General features: G+C 39.5%; 1 long non-coding RNA gene across 1 annotated transcript; it reads left to right on the top strand.

Moving 5' to 3' along the window:
• The first annotated feature begins 7,884 nt into the window (after positions 1-7,884).
• Positions 7,885-15,280, top strand: LOC147653971 (uncharacterized). The gene is made up of 3 exons (XR_015284156.1): positions 7,885-8,102; positions 10,295-10,472; positions 11,858-15,280. It is a non-coding gene; the product is annotated as an uncharacterized LOC147653971 (long non-coding RNA).
• The last annotated feature ends 1,472 nt before the right edge of the window (positions 15,281-16,752 follow it).

The raw sequence follows: 16,752 nt of genomic DNA, 5'->3' as shown, positions 1-16,752 counted from the left end.
TGTAGGGAGCAACGAGGTTCCCCTGAAATTTCTTTTTTCCATACTAAACATCCCCAGCTCTCTCAGCCACTCTCAAGACTTGTGCTCCAGACCATTCACCAGCACTGTTGCCCTTCTCTGGACACTCTCCAGTACCTCAATGCCCTTTTTGGAGTGAGTGGCCCAGAATTGGGCACAGGATTCAAGGTATGGCCTTACCAGCACTGAGTACAAAGAGACAGGAACTGCCCTGGTCCTGCTGGCCACACTGTTCTTCATACAGACCAGGTTGTCATTGGCCTTCTTGACCACCTGCCTCATGTTCCTCTTTCTGTTGACCAATCAAGCTCCTTTCTGCTGGGTAGCTCTCACACCCCAGTCACTCAAAGGGCTAAACTAATGTTCTCTTGCTCTAGGTAGACACAAAGGTGGAATACCAACTAGATGCCCTCAAGAGGTAAAATTTTACACTAAAGTTTAATGGCAAACTGGAAAATCAAGGAACTTTGGCAAATGATTCAGTACTATATAACAACACTTACCACAGCATAGACTTAGCCCACTGACCATAGAAAACCTTTAAACCCATTTGATATTATGTTCTGTGAAAAGAGAATTAGAAGAAAAAAGGAAGAAAAACAAAAGGATGGGAAAGATATAGAAAATCAGACATATAGCTAACAACTCCTGGGTTTCAGTGATGAAAACTCCAAGATGAAGGTAGAGTTAAAGGAAAACATGCTTGCCTTGTGGTCAGGCTTCTTAAACCCTTGACCCATTATGGGTCTTCCTTCCAGGTGGGACTTCAGTCGCTTGACCACACAGGGGCTGGGTTAGGTGACACTGGGGGGCTGCCTTTAGTGTGCCATGACTGACAGACACTGTGAGACTGGGGGGGTATTGGGAGCAGGGCACTACCTCACCAGAGCAAGGTCTGACCCACTCCCTACCACACATTCCAAACAGCCCAAGATGTCTCAAATCAGATTACTCTCTCCAGTCTCTTACAGAAGCTCAAGCCTCCCTTCCCCCACCCTCTAGCACTGCATGGGATTGTTGTGACCCAAGGGCAGGACCCAGCACTATACATTATTGAGCCTCATGCAGTTGTCCTCAGCCCATCAGTCCAGTCTGTCTAGATCCCACTGTAGAACCTTCCTACCCTCCAGCAGAACAACACCCAGCTTGGTGTCGTATTTGAACTTACTGAAGGTGCCCTTGATCACCTCATCCAATTTAATGATACAAATATTAAATAGGGCTCTCCCCAACACCAGATCCTGGGGAACACCACTCAAGACCAGCCACCAGCTGGATGAAACTCCATTCACCATCAGTCCCTGGGTTCAGCCATCCAGCCAGGTTTTTGCAGTGAGAATGCACCCATCCCACCCATGAACATCATGACGATTATGACCTGTAGTTACTGGGATCATCCTTCCAACCCTTCTTGTAGGCAGGCATCACATCTCCTAATTTCCAGTCACCTGGGAGTTCTCTGGTTAACCAGGACTGCTGGTAAATGATTGAAAGTGCCTCAGCAAGCTCTTTTGCCAGCTCCCTTGTTACTCTCAAGTGCATCCCCTGTAGACCCATAGATATGTAGGTGTCTAATTGTCATAGAAGGTCACTAACCATTTCCTCTGGGTTATGGTGAATGATGAGATATACGTAAGTAACGAAGACACTTTAAAAACCAAAGTTGTTTTCAAATGTTTGTGCTCAAACTGGGAGTCAAAGGAAATAGGTCTCAAATGGCAAGACATTTTTTGCCACCACAGTTCTGGAGTAGAAAATAATGAAAATCAACCAACCAAACCAACTAACAAGCAATGCCCCTGTATTGAATAAGGCTAAGGTTGCCATCAAAGAAGAACTATTTGGAAATCAGAAAGGAAAGATCTACCTGGAAGAGCTGTGTTGTGAAGGAAATGTTTGTAAACAGAGCTTTTGGAAAAAGTTCATATTTGTGTGTACTTTTAAGATAGAATATAGAACAGAAGTCAGCAGCACCAAAAAGCTAGTAATGCTTTCTTACCCATATTGTAGATATGTTAAGAGACTGAGTCAGAGGTTTTTGCAAACCTGAAATTTAAGGATACTTCCTTTCTGAGAATTTTGGCTGGCTAGAAATGATTTTAAAAATAGATAAAAGACATGGTTTTTACAGAATGTTTTCAGCTGCAGGAGAAAATGTTGAATGCTTTGTAAGTATATTAAGACAAACACAAATGAGGAGAAGGTATTGGGTCTCTTTGCTTTTTCAGTGCACCCGGGGGTTACACCTGCACAGTATCTCAGGTATAACTGTGTATTATGGAAATTGCATCTTTTAAAATCATTTCAGCAAGTGTTGAACTGCTTCCCTTTGATCACCAAATCAGCTCAGTTTTACTTAGCTAAGGAAGGATGTCTGCTTCCTTTACAAAGACATTTCTCATTTGCATGAGTCTTTTAGCCTCTTAATCTTTAGGGACTCCAGGGAGTCAAAGCAATGTTCTGCATCAATAACTCTTCACATCAAATATCTGTCAAGAGAAATACCTGAGGTGTTTGCTCCTGCTGCAAATATTCTTTAGTTTTTCTGTCCTTGCCTTGACTCTCAGGGTTCTTCTGTTGGCTTTCTGCTCTTCTTCGCCTGGATATAGCTGTTGAGATTGACATTTCCAAAATGATGATTCTGCAATAGGGCTTTCATGGATCTGTGTGAGGATGGTGCATGATTTCGTAGTATTATATTCATATTATCCTCTGATAACAGGATGAGCTTCAGTGGATGTATGATAGAGCCAGTGACGAGTGCTGTCCCTTAGGGGTCTCACTGGGGCTGATACTGTTTTTGTTGGTGACATGGAGTGCACCCTCAGCAAGTTCTCTGATGACACCAAGCTGTGTGGTGCAGCTGACATTCTGGAGGGAAGGTATGCCATCCAGAGGGACCTGGGCAGGCTTGAGAGGTGGGCCCATGCAAACCTCATGATGTTCAATGAAGTGAACTACAAGGTCCTACATCTGGTTTCCAGCAATCCCAGGTGCTCTTAAGGGCTGAGTGAAGAAGTGATTGAAAGCAGCCCTAGAGAAAGTCTCAGGGGTGATGGCTGATGAAAAACTCAACATAAGTCAGCAGTGTGCACTCTCAGCCCAGAAAGAAAACAAATTCTGGTCTACATTAAAAGGAATTCGGGCACCAGGGTAAAGAGGGTGATTTTTCCTCTCTGCTCTTGTGAGACCCCACCTGGAGCATTGTGTACAGTTCAGGTGCCCCAAACATAAGAAGAGCATGGAACTGCTGGAGCAAGTCCAGAGGAGTTCAACAAAGTTGAAAAGGGGGTGGAGCACCTTTCCTATGAAGACAGGCTGAGAAAGTTGGGGCTGTTCAGCCTGGAGAAGAGAGAGTTGTGACCCCATATCAACCTTCCAGTATCTGAAAGGGGCCTACAGGGATGCTGGAGGGGGACCCTTCATCAAGAACTGTAATGATGGGACAGGGAATAAAGGGTAAAAACTGGAAGAGGGAAAATTTAGGTTAGGTGTTAGAAAGAAATTCCTTACTGTGAAGGTGGTGAGATACTGGAACCCAGGTTGCCCAGGGGTGCTGTGGATGCCACAAACCTGGCAGTGTTTCCAGGCCATGTTGTATAAGGCCTCAAGAAATCTGATCTAGTGATAGGTGTCCCTGCCCATCACAGGGGGTGGGGATGAGATGATCATTAAGGTCCCTTCCAACCTTAACATTCTATGATTCGATTAATGAAAGAGTTGTATTTCTGCATGAGGTTTTTCAGGAGACAAGCTGTGTTACTTAGCAGGGCAAAGTGGAGGCACGACTGTGACCCAGCACCTGTACTTGAGGAACACGGTGGCAAACAGCGGCTGCTCAAAGAGCAGGAAGCTCAGGTGCAGAGTAGAAGGGCTGCTAGAGAAAGAAAATCTATCATGATTCTGAAGCTCCTTCTACTGCTCTTGGACATACCTGGGTGACTTTTGGGGCAGGGGACAGCAGAGGAATAAAAGGGGTCAGCCACCAAGGTATTTTGAGAGGCGTTACACAGCATATGCAAGGCCCATATGTCTGAAGGAGTTTCTGAAGGCTGCCTGCAGTTCCAGGAAGAAGCCAGATGCTTTCCTGTGTCTGTACAGAAGCAACCATGGTATATGTTAATTTCTTAAGATAGTTACCTTCCACTCAGCTTTCCTTTTAAGAGAAATTTCCTCCACAGTTTTATTCTGTTCAGTTCATATTACAGCTTATGTGAATGAGGTCTTCTTCCCATTTCCCTGATATGATGCCACCCCGTTTCTCTTCATCTCTCTGTATTGAAAGAGCATTGGTTTTTAATTCTCTGCCTTTTAAAACTGACTTTGTTCTATTTTTTTGTCAACAGGGTCTAAAAAATAAATGCTATTACTAACACAGCAAATGCAGATCATTTTTAGCTATAACAACAACAACAACTAGGCATTAATATCCATTAAATGCTAAAATATAAAATAAAGAAAAAATTGTTTTAATGCAATCGAGTGTAAAATTAAATTTGTTCATTTTGCTTACAACACTTTTGATGCTGTTCACATTCATGAAAAGACACTGGGCTGGACCCACTATATCATTAGCAAAACTCCTAGTTAATTGAGGACATCCAAGATTTCACTTATCACTCATCCCAAGCAATCAAAAAAGGAAATATAATCAAAGTGGGGAAAATAGGATTAAAATACATACATATTTTCTTTTCAATTGTAGTCAAATTTAAGGATTTAGTCATGAATGATTGAACTGGAAGGAAGCATCTTTGCTTTGTCTCCTTTAATAGGTGTTGATGCTTGTCAACTAAAATTCCATTTTAGTTTTGGGGAATTTGTAGTTACAAAGGAAACTTATTGAAATAGATAATCTGCAATGGGATATTTCTCAATACGATAAACAAATAATATACTGTCAGATACACAGGAAAGTTATTAGAATGATAGAAGGAAAACAGTCAAAGGATTTATATACATTCCATGGGTAAGAGATAAAACTAGAACATCCTTTAACTGGGTGTACTTATATGTTCCAGTGATGAGAATAGCTTCATTTAACAGTCAGATGACCTATAATGGTTTGCCTCTTTAATTTATTACTTACACATTCCTCAATGCCTTGTTAATTATTTTGTTATGAATTATTAGACAAGCAACACTAATGAAGTTAAGTAAATTGATTATGTGTAGAAAAAATTAATTTTGTTTGATGAAAAATTATTTACAAGCAAAACGGTGATGAATGGGGTTGGCTGAGAGCTTCATGGGCTTAGTCATACTCCTTAGCTCCTAAAACAGTTGAAGATCACACTTTGTGGAAAAAAAGATGAGTTGTTCTACTTCTATGTCTAAGCCTGCAATATCATCTGGGATTTAGATGCTATTTCTCCCACATTTTTGGCTTGGAACTGATTTCCAGTGATTTGAATTAATGTGGAGTTATTTGGAAACTTTAGTTTTACTTGAAGTGGTTTTTTTTATTTTTTTATTAAACAGGCAAAGGAAAAACACTTTGTCTTTCTTTAGAGGCTGGTGCAAATATCTTGTGTATTTCCAGTCAGTGTAGCTTTCTTGCTAAACATCAAAGTATTCCTTTTCAGAGACATTTGAGGGGAAATAGTAGTTTCTTTAAGTTTGTTTTTCTTCTCGAGCTACAGTGTAGGTGCCATCCAATTCATCTGCTCAAGAAACCAGTTCATGCCTTTTTACACTTGTTCAGGTCCATCTGTATACTCTCCTGAGATGACCATTTCAGCTGAAAAAGGATATGAAGGCTTTCTGAATCAGACTTAAGGGAGAGGGCAAGGCACATATATAGAATGTCTTCAGTGGAAAAACATACATTAATTTACTATCATAAACATGTACATTCATTTACTGGTGCAATAGGGAGATACCTAAAATTACATGCACACACACACACACAAGAGGCAGTTCTATCATATTTATATTGCATATATTCATGAAACAAATAATTTGTGTGTGTTTATTCTTTCCAGGGCTGTGGCCTTGAGTCTCTGTCATACATCAGCCTTTCTCCATGCAGATTTACCACAAATAAGGTGTTACAACCTGGCCCTGTAGCTGAGGGTACCTCAGGTTCTTGTTAATAGATCCTCTGGGGCAGATAAGAGTGAATGATCAGTGTTTATATGTATGTTCACTCTCGTATTTCTGAGTAGTTTGTGGCTCTTTTTGCAGTCCTTTAAGGGCAGCACCCAAAATGGGACAAACTGCCTTTTCTTAGCCAGATTTCAGTTTACATTCTCTTGTTAGAATTGTAATTTCATCCACCTCTGCTTGTGGGTCATGCCAATTGTTATGAGGGAAGGCCATACTGGGAGGAGAAAAATTATTATTACAATTTCCTCATGAGGGGAGAGCCCCCACTGACTCTTCATCAGCAGTTAAACCCTTCAGTCACCCACTGGGGGTCAGTGTCTCTTCCCAGTACCCTCTCTGAGGGCTGGCTTGACTTCTACCAGAGAAAATCTTGCAACAGATCCAGGTCAAGCCAGAAAATCCAACAATCTTTGGGCCATACAAATCACTCCTCCATATCCAAGGGATGTTCTGTAATGTTCTGGACTATTTGATGTGTTTAGTGGAAGATAGTTTGATTTACTCTGGGCAGTGAATGGGGGAAACAACAATTCATTCTCAGGAGGTTCAATAACAAACTGGTCATTAACCCAGAAAGGGTTACTATTTTTCTCCCCATCTACCTTCTTCAAGAGTCAGCTTGACTTTCTCATGGAGAAAATCTCACAACAAGTCTTGGTTACACCACAAAACATTTAAGCAGGTCTGATGCTTCCAGGTCATACCAAAAAGAGAAAAAATACTGCAGTGGAGCAGTTGAGATCAGACGTATCCTGGGTTGCCATGGTCTTCAGCCAGATATTCTAGCTTTGACTGAAAATCAGTCCTCCTTTGTCCAGAGCTCTGGCTGTTATCCCTGTAGAAAAACCTGTTCAGCACTTTTTGGAGTAATCCTCCAATTTAATATTACAACCCACCCCTGAAGGCAAAGGTAAGTGAGGTTCTTGTTAGTAGATCCCTTGGGATGGATTAGAGTGCTCTGACATGAACTGACCAGTGTTTATAAATATATATATAGGGCAGGTTTATTTTCAACACTGGCTTACCTTGTCAACAACCCACTTGTGTTGCAAAGCACCATGAAGTTAGAGATCTTGTGATGCTGGGTGAGGTACAGGCACATAAAGAAGTAAGTCTTGCATTCTAATTAGCAGAAGCTGTGAGTGGTGAGGGTGACAAGAAAAGGATGACAGAGCAACACATGTGAAGGATGCTATTGTGAGCAACTGAGTGGCTCTAAATAATTTCAGGGGCTGTGAGAAGTTTTGCAGTTGACTGCTGTTTGATTGATTCTAGTGAGCATTACAGCAAAACAACCTGGAGAAACAATTCTGGAAAAAATTGAAGAATGAGCTAATAGATAGAGGACAATTATCCTCAATGTATGAAGTATTATTTTATTATGCTAATGTTTCCTTGAAAAATGGAGGCACTAAATAAGCAAATGGTTGAAAAATAATGACAGATAGCAATGAATCCTCAGATTAAGTACACACAGAATTTAAGCAGCCCACAGCAGATGTATGTATCAAGTATTCAGATCTCTCATGTGATCTGGCAGGAGAGACCCTAAGGAAACAGTTACTGCCCATGGCAAGATAATTGATGAGTATCAACCAATCTGGAAAAACCTCTTCTTAGGTAAGCAAATTAGAGACAAATCCTGCTCAAGTACCTCCTTTCCATCTGAGGAATTCACAATGCAGGCAATAACAGATGTTCTTGATCTGTTGATTTAACAGTCAACATCACAAGACTACAAAGATCACTTCTATCCCAATCTGTCTGTTGAGGTAAGATTTTTTGCTTCCAGTTGTGCGCTGCCTCTGGCATAAGTGACTTCAGGAAATTTCAAAACACATTTTGAGCCAAATTAAAATCAGAGGGTGGATCAGACCTCCCTGGAAGACTGAAAACAAGAAAAATATAATTTGCTTAACTTTCTTGTGTAATTCTAAGATTTCTTACCTGCCACCAAGGACAGCACACATCAATAAGTAATTTTTGTCTTTAGCAATGACGTCATTCATGTATCCAGTCCCAGAGACAAGAAAATGCCAATGAATATCTGAGAAATATGTGAAATAGGGACCACAGTCCTAAGTAATCTACTGAATGAACATGACTGAATGAAGCAGCAGAAGTTGCCTTTAAAATGCTGGCAATACCTGGGGATGGTGTCTGAATCCTCACTTTTGGGATGAACACAGACTCCCTGGTTTGTCTATTGAGAGCTTTCTGGAACAGATCCAACTTTGCAAGAAGGTGATTACCATGAAGAAAAGATTTTTCCAGACTGATCTAAAACCAGACAAGACTGTCATTTTGAGCTTCTTCATAGACAGGAATTATTATAAATAGAATGGCCCAAATTGCAATAAGGACAGTTCTATTTAATTTTTTTATATTAGGCTTGCAAAGCATTTAGTTCATGCCCTGGTATACATTTATGGTGAAATGCTATCACAAGTACTCAAAATAGTATGTAGGATACTAGGGATGAATTATTTATGACCTTTCATTTGGTCTGTTCCAAGAAGTACTCAGACTATCTTTCCTTTCTGATCAACAGTTTCATGAAAGTATCTGGCAGATACTTTCAACCATAATTTTTATCCCATGTTTTAACATGTACGTATATACTATTATTTATTACTGATAAAACTTTTATTGACTTCTATGGGAGCAATGAAATTCTGCATTTTTAGTAAATCTCAGCTTCAAAATCACATTCATATAGATTAAAATCTTAAACACCCGGTGACTCATTAGATGTAAAATGAAACCTTCTCAGAGGCTTTTGATTTTTTGGACTCATGTGCACATATGCTTATGGGGATGAGTCAAATGCTCTAACTTTTGAATATTTAGAACAATCTTGCTGTTGAAGTTCAGAAAATTTTGACATTGAATTTTCATGTTATTTAAGAAAAAAATGTTAAGAGGAAAAATGCATAGAAAAAAAAAGGGAATATTAGAAGTGTCATACAGTGTGAAGTGCATGTATGTGCCTAGAATTTTGTTATGAAGCATTTTACAAAACCACTGTGAAAATTTCTGTCAGTGACTTTATTTTCTTCCTTGCTCTTAGAGCCACACAAATAGCACTGTCACTTCACAAAAATGTCATGCTTGGTATTCACCAAATAGTATTTTACTGTTATCTATAGCTCAGGTTGGTTTATTTATTATTCTGAAGAAGCCTGGAAAAATTTTCAGTTGGAAATGCATGAGTATAGGAAAGCTTTTGTTTTTTAAACCAGCAATTTTGGAGTTACTAAAATTTTAACAATGTACTGGGGTCTTAATTAGAGTAATGTGTGTTGCTGCAGTTGCTGACCTCTGCCAGACAATCACAGGTGAAACTTTTTATCAGTTTGTCACTCAAAAGACAAGCCAGCCAAGGGAAATCAATTTCATTCTACCCATCCACAAACATCCTGCTTGGAAATTACTCCTTCCTCCTGCTTGGGAGAGATTTTAACCTTGTTTATCATTTTTGAATCCTTTGTCATTCCCAGGTGCATTCCAAGAGGTGCGTTCCTAGGTCTGTGTGCCACATGCCACTCACTTTCTCAGCCCTTTAACTGGCAAGTAAAATACAGGCTGAATATTTTCATTTCCCCATGAAGGAATCTGTTTCCAGCAGCACCTGACTTCTGAGAAGTCCTCCCAGCCATCTTTGGACTGGGAATCCCAGTGGGTGCCTTTGCTCCCCAGTGACTACCCCCATCAGCAAATGTCAGAGCAAACCCAGGCACTGCAGAGCCCTGAGGGGCTGTGCTGTGGAGCAGGACAGGGCTTGGCAGTATGTTAGAACAGCTCTGGAGGGGCTCCCAGGTGACTTCCTGAAGCTGTAGCTGACAAAGATTTTCCATCAGGTTCTTCCTTTCATCTTTGTGCCTGTGAATGGCTCTACTCCTGCTGGCATTATTGCTCCTGCTTTTTCTCACAAAGAAAGTTCTGTCATTTCTCACACTGTTGCTCTTCCTCTTTTCTCTTTCCACTTCTGAAATCTGTGGGGGCTTATACTCTTTTCTAGCTTTTTTTCCTCCTTTTTCCTCCTTTTTCATCGTGGAAAATTTATGCTTATATTCTCATCTGTTCTTCTCTTCCTCCATGTTGTAGTGCCTGCTGCTGAATAAAAAATATCCCTGTTTATTTTATGTCTCCATTTTCTCTCACACAGACACCCTTTCCCTGGATACCTCTTACTTCTTTCCAGGATTTCATACCCACGGAATGTTCAGAGACTGAATAGAGAGCATTTAGTGACTCACATCTGCTATGCATGGCACAGATCGCAGGTGCTGGTGTAAGATGTCAGCAAAAGTGACTGAATGCTGTATTTTGTTTAGTCACCTCAGGCAAGTCATCTCTCTTCTTTGTTTCATCTCTAATATGGCTTCAATAATATCTAATGCCTTTTTGATTTATGGATGGAAAACACTATGCACAATCCAGTTATAAATTATTAGTAGTAGTATTAGTATTATTTCTGCAGTCTAATTTTCCCCTTTAGTTCCTTACAGTTAAATTAAACTTTATATCAACATCCTAAAAGTACATGCAAGTTTACCAATAAAGAGCAGCTTGTTATTATGAGGCCCATCTTTCACAATACAAATCTAGAGGATTAATGGAAAGGCTACATTTGTGATATCTTGGTTTTAAGACATTTAGTTAATATTCAGATGTCAGCTGTGAAACCTGCTTGTTGGTCAGCCAAGTTTATATTCTGGGAATCCTTTTTGTGAGCAGTTAGGAAAAAACCAAAATGCATACTGGAAATTTGGAATAATGATGCCAACTGGATTCTTTCTCTAATGGTGAGTGGTAGGTTGTCTTTCTTTCTAATTCAATGAGACAGGGAGCTGTACCCAATAGGAATGACCAGGATACAGACTCCAACTAACATTTATCAAGAATAAGGTGATCCCCTTTCATGTCAGTGTCAGATGTTGAACTGCCCTGAGGAATTCAGGATGTAACTTGCTCATCTGAGTTGATTCACTAAGAAATGGTTTCAATATACTGAGGACTGGTATTGTCTTTTAACAAATTTGTACAGCAAAACCGCTAAAAGCAGGTTAAATACTGCTTAATGGGGTCCTTCTGCTTTTCTTTCATTTCTGTTTATCCCTGCTTTCCCAAACAGCACCATTTGTACTCCTGATTTCTGGCTAGATATATAGGAACATAGGTTGAGGTTAAAAAAAACCCAAACACATTTCTGAACAATTAAGGTGGCATTTAGGCCTGTTAATTTCAGAGCATGACCAGCCAGGGAGTGGGAGGTGTGGGTTATGGTCCTTGCTGCTCATGACACACTCAGCTAAGGAGTTAGACTTGCTCTTGGCCTCCTGGTTTGATGAATCTTGCATTCTTGGATACCCATCTTCAAAGAAGCTTTCAAAGTTAGTTTCTCTCTGGATTTACTCTACAAGAGCTGTGCATTTGAATGCCCTTAACCAAAGGCCAACTGGACCTCTGTCTCATGTATACTGGGTGAGAGGTTCAAACAGCAGCTCATTACCCAGCAGGAAGGGAGTCCCCATCACTTTTGGAAGTCTCTTGAAATGGGCATCTAAAGCACTTCAGCTCACACCATTGTTTTCAGCTACCATCAGATTCTCGCATAAGCATGTCATATCTACATAGAAGTGTCTATCCTCTACCAAGAGATGAACAGATTTATGTAGAATTCATGTTTGGATTTGTGTCTAAATCATGGTTTAATTTTCATTTTCAGCTATTTTTTCCCCACTTACTGGAATGTATTTAGATATCAAGTTTGTTTCTTCATGATGCACTCCTCCTGGATTTGATATCGTGAAAGAATGAGTGAAGACACTGCACATCATTCTGCCTAAATACCTCCTTTATATTTGGCTCTTTAATCTGAACAACTGAGAATATGTCTTTAAAGCTGTTTGTTACAAACCACTTGCACATACTTCATTAAATGCTGAGTGATGAACACATCACACATTCATCCAAAATGACCTCTCTAATTAGCAGCTGTAAAAGAGCTGTCTGATCTCCTCCAGTTATCTGAATGTACTGCAGCATATGCCTGTGGTCTCATGTCTTGTTAGTTCTGTTTCAACCAATTTCTTCAGTCATTGGCAAAGTCAGCAGGAGTTAAGGCAGCTTGGCATTTTGAAAGCTCCTGCTACTTCTCTAGGTGCTCAGATGTGGCACACATCCATGTTTGACCCAAATTCTAGGATGAAAGCCCTGAGAGCTGCTGCTCTCCAGCATACACCATTAGGAGTAAGGGAGAGCTAGCAGTGCCCATGAAGCTCCTGTTTGGATTGTTTATGGCTTTGGGCAGCTCTCTGCCTGCCTGTATGAATGATAATGCAATAACACAGCCATTAAGGTTTATGGTACAAATGATAAATCCAATTAAAAAGGAGACAGCAAAAGCCCTATGCCATGGCAATGTTCCACATGGAAGAGGCATGTACAATGTTTTACTTAAAGAAACTGTGGGATGAAATTAGGAGACCAATGAATGTATTTTTGAGGCTTTTTCCTTTGTCCATTGACTGTCACTTCAGATCAAGATTACTAAATCTATGCAGGGCAGATACTGAATTTTCTCTATATTAATCCATTATTATTTTGTCTTTTCATGGCAGTATAATGACACACTGCACATTTATACTCTTAGAAGCAGACTCTAATTCAGTCACTTGCACCCTCTCTATTTAGCAGTGTTTACTTTAAACCCATGTTTAAGTCCAGTTGAACATGTTTGTTGACAACTTGGCATCTGTCAGAAAGATGTTGCTGGGTCTGGTTGGTCTTTCTGACCCAGAACATCCATTCATTTATTCTCAAGTACTTTTCTAAATCAGGAAAATGTGCTGTATTTTATACAGACCATATGGAACCATTATTAATGCCCCACAATTCTCATTTATGAAATACCAACAAAGGAATTCAATAGCTGCTTCTCTTAGAAGAAACACTTCTATTCGTTGTTTTGTAATTTTCTTTTTTTTTTCTGTGAAAGTTTGCATGAAGTGGTCTTTTACAGAAAAGAAGGCAAATGAAATGATGAATCCTGCAAATCAAGCATACAAAATTTGCTGTCTCTGGATCTCTTCCATTTGTTCATGTTTTTGCTAAATCTGTGAACAATATTCTGCTGTGAGATGCTGCATGTGTTTTGCATGTAGGTAGCGGCTGGATAACAATTACAGGAGGGCATCTTGCCAACCCAATTGGCAAGCACTAAATTGAATTGGATATTCAAAAGCAGGAATATAAATATTTTGGTTCAAAGTTTAAGATATTGAAGTATACCATTTGGCACCAAAAGCTTTTTGTAAATCATTTTTCTTACTCTGCAGTCATGAATCATTCCAGCAGTGGGTATATGCATTAGTGATTCCAGCCACAAGCTGCTGAAATTTGATGTTGGCTGATGTAAAAATGTAGCTGTTATGGTGATTTGACATCTAGCTCCACATCTTGAGTAGACACCACTATCCCATTTAAAACTAATTCCTCAGGAGTGACATCTCATGCACAGGGATTATGAGTCATTAAATAATCATTTGGTAACACAGTGCATCCCTTGCCTCTACAAGTAGTGTTCAGCATGGTGCCTACTCAATTAATCAACCCTAAAATAATACTTTCCACTCATCTAAATTACTCTTCCCTTCTTAAGTTTGTAGAAAGGGCTCATTTAACTAGAACATGATTTTAAAGGGAGAAAGGAGCCTGGGCAATGTAACTGGGGTTCAGATCTGAACTCTGTCAAAGGGCTGACTGATTGGATCCAGTGCCAAATGCTGCTTTATGGCTGATTTGAAATGCTCTGCTGGTGCAAGTCAGAAGGAAAATCATCAGAAGGAAAATCATCAGGTAGAGCTCCCTGATGACCTCTCCTGCAGAAGGAAACCTTTGGAGCATGGAAATGTCTTATGGGGAGCTTCAGCTATCCTCATTTGTTTGTGGCCTTTTGGGGCTCTGAGTATCAGGGAGCATTCCAGTGCAGTTGGGGCATCCCTGACTGATGACCACTTCTGGACTAACCTTGCTTGTCCATGAATGAGGAGAGCATGTAATAATCACACCCAGTCTGCTTGTAGCAAATACAGCCTAAGTAGTTTAAAGCAGAGATTTACAAACTATTTTTATAGGACACCATGGGGGCAGCAAGTATTAGGAACAGCAGTATGAGTAAAGGCAAGGGCAGATCTGGCTCTGTGTCAGCTTGTGTATTGCCCAAAATAGCTCCTGCACTATTAATGACACGTACTACAGCTGATAACTCCTATTAGCCTCCGCTTTGCAGCTGAAACTCCTGCAAGTCTGGCTTCTAGCCCATGACCATTTAATTCATGTTCTATAAATGTAATTCAGTATTCAGGTGTGAGTCAAAATTTCTTCAGATTTGGAGCTTTGGTCTTGACTCAGCACTACTGAAAATGAAAATACATGGAGATACTGTACTGACAATTTATACTGAATTAGCATCATACATATTGAATGGATTTTTGATTTGAGAAAGCATTTTTGTTCAAAATACGATTATATAAACACTTAAAATGAATATGCACTTGAAACTCTGTTTATTAGCTCTCTTATAATTGTATTCATCATCCTATGATCTTGCATGAAATAGCAGTGATTTCAGCAAAACTTTGCTACTTTAATTTACTCAAAGGCTCGGCCCATAGGCTGAAAGAAAGATTGTAAAACCATTTATATAGGTGAACTTAGAGGACGTGAGTGAAGATGGTTGTTGTAACAATAGATATTGCTATTTTTCTTATGATTGAACTGATCTAGTGTCATCTTTAAACACTTCTTTTTCTAATGAAGTTTTGTGTTGTATCAAAGTCCTGTGGACTCTGCTTCAGCAGAGTTTAATAACATTAAGCTAATGTAAAGAAAATATTAAAAAATTGCATATTTAATAGAAATGGTCACCAAGTCATTGAATTGTTAGGGTTGGAAGGGACCTTGGGAGACCATTTAGTGCAGCCTCTAGATTCTCTGTCCATTAAAAATATTTTTTAATTTATTCAGTTACTAGGTCTTTATGAATGATTTAATTTGTGGCTCATGAATGACTGAACCTTTATGAATGATTCCATGCAATGCAGTTTTGTAAAATTAAATTTACCAGGAAATAAAAATCATTCACATATGACTGATTATTCCTTTGCCTTTACGGTGGGACCATTTTTACCCTCGAATTAATCTGTCTAAAAGTAGTTATCTGGTTATCTATACTAACTCTATAATCAAAGAAAGAGATAGAAGGTTGAGTAGTCTTCTGGGGACACTTACCTTTTTTTCCAGTGACAATAGAGAAAACTGGAGGAACCAACTACTTCAGGCTATCTTCTGCCAATTAAGATAGGAAAGATAAACCCCACTGTAATGTACAAATCATATTCCATCTGCTCATTGGCAGTTTGCTCTTCCAGTGGAATAGGGCAGAATTTTAACTGCATATTTTTCATAAGATGCTTAATTTTTCCTGTGCCAGCTGTAATCTGTTGTCAGAGAGGAACACATTTATCAGCTCTGACCTCCCTTTGATGGAGGATGTGGAACTTTGCCGGGTGAATTTGTTCAAGTACTAGAATAAAGCTACCCCAACTGGAGTAAAGGTGTGAATAATATGGATCTGGTATTTTTGCCTGACTGACTGGAGTCTCATCTTCCAGCTGTAGTATCTTTCCAAATCTTGACAAATATCTGTTTGGATATCCTTCCATCATTGACTTGTTTTCCCTTATAGATGCTCTGAATTAATTCAGCTTGGGTCTTAGCCCTTTATTGAGAGGCTTAATCAATTCAGATCTTAGAGTCACTCATTTTAGGATTTGTTTTCCAATCCCTTTATATTTCTCATGGTTCTAGTCTGATTCCTTGTCAAAATGTGGATACTGTCACTGGACTGTATCCTAGTGCCAATTTTACAGATTATAGAATTTCCCCAGTCTGTTATCCCTCTTGGCTACAACATTTTACTGTAACTCATATTCAACAGATTATCCACTGTGGTTTGCAAATTGATTTCAGAATTATCGATTTCTAAGAGTAAGTTTGCTCTTCTATAAGGATGACATCTGGCTTCTTGTCCTGTTCCTGCATTAAACCATTTTAAATTGCACAGATTTTGCCTTCACCTTTTTTTTTTTTTTTTTTTTTTTTTTTTACCAGCTTCTTGTACATGATGTATTCCCTGCTTCATTTGAAATTCCTCTGGTATCAGTACACCCACAAGCTTTATCAGTAACACTTTCATACTGAGTCATCAATAAAAACATTACATGGCATGAGGACAAAGGCAGATTCTGGGAAAGCCAAACCAGGACACTGCAACTTAGTAGATCCTTGGTTTAAAATACAAATCCTACCTTTTAACTATTTCTGTAATTCCAGGTGTGTGTTTTATGAAACAGAAGTGTCTGTATGAAAAACCCAAGGCTCTGACTTTAAAGTTGTACCAGCTTCTCTTTGCACCCAGTTAGTTGTTTGTGATGCATGGTTCTTGAGGCACTCCTTGTCAAAGGGACACTGAGATACTTCAGAGAAGTTTTGACCTGCAGTGGCTGGATGTGAGGGACAAATATCTGGCTATGCGCAGGTTACAGGTGTGAAGTTTGG

Source organism: Cyanistes caeruleus, chromosome 3 (assembly GCF_971803275.1).
Source record: "Cyanistes caeruleus chromosome 3, bCyaCae1.hap1.1, whole genome shotgun sequence".
Lineage (NCBI taxonomy): Eukaryota > Metazoa > Chordata > Aves > Passeriformes > Paridae > Cyanistes > Cyanistes caeruleus.
This window is presented reverse-complemented; position numbering and strand designations above follow the sequence as displayed.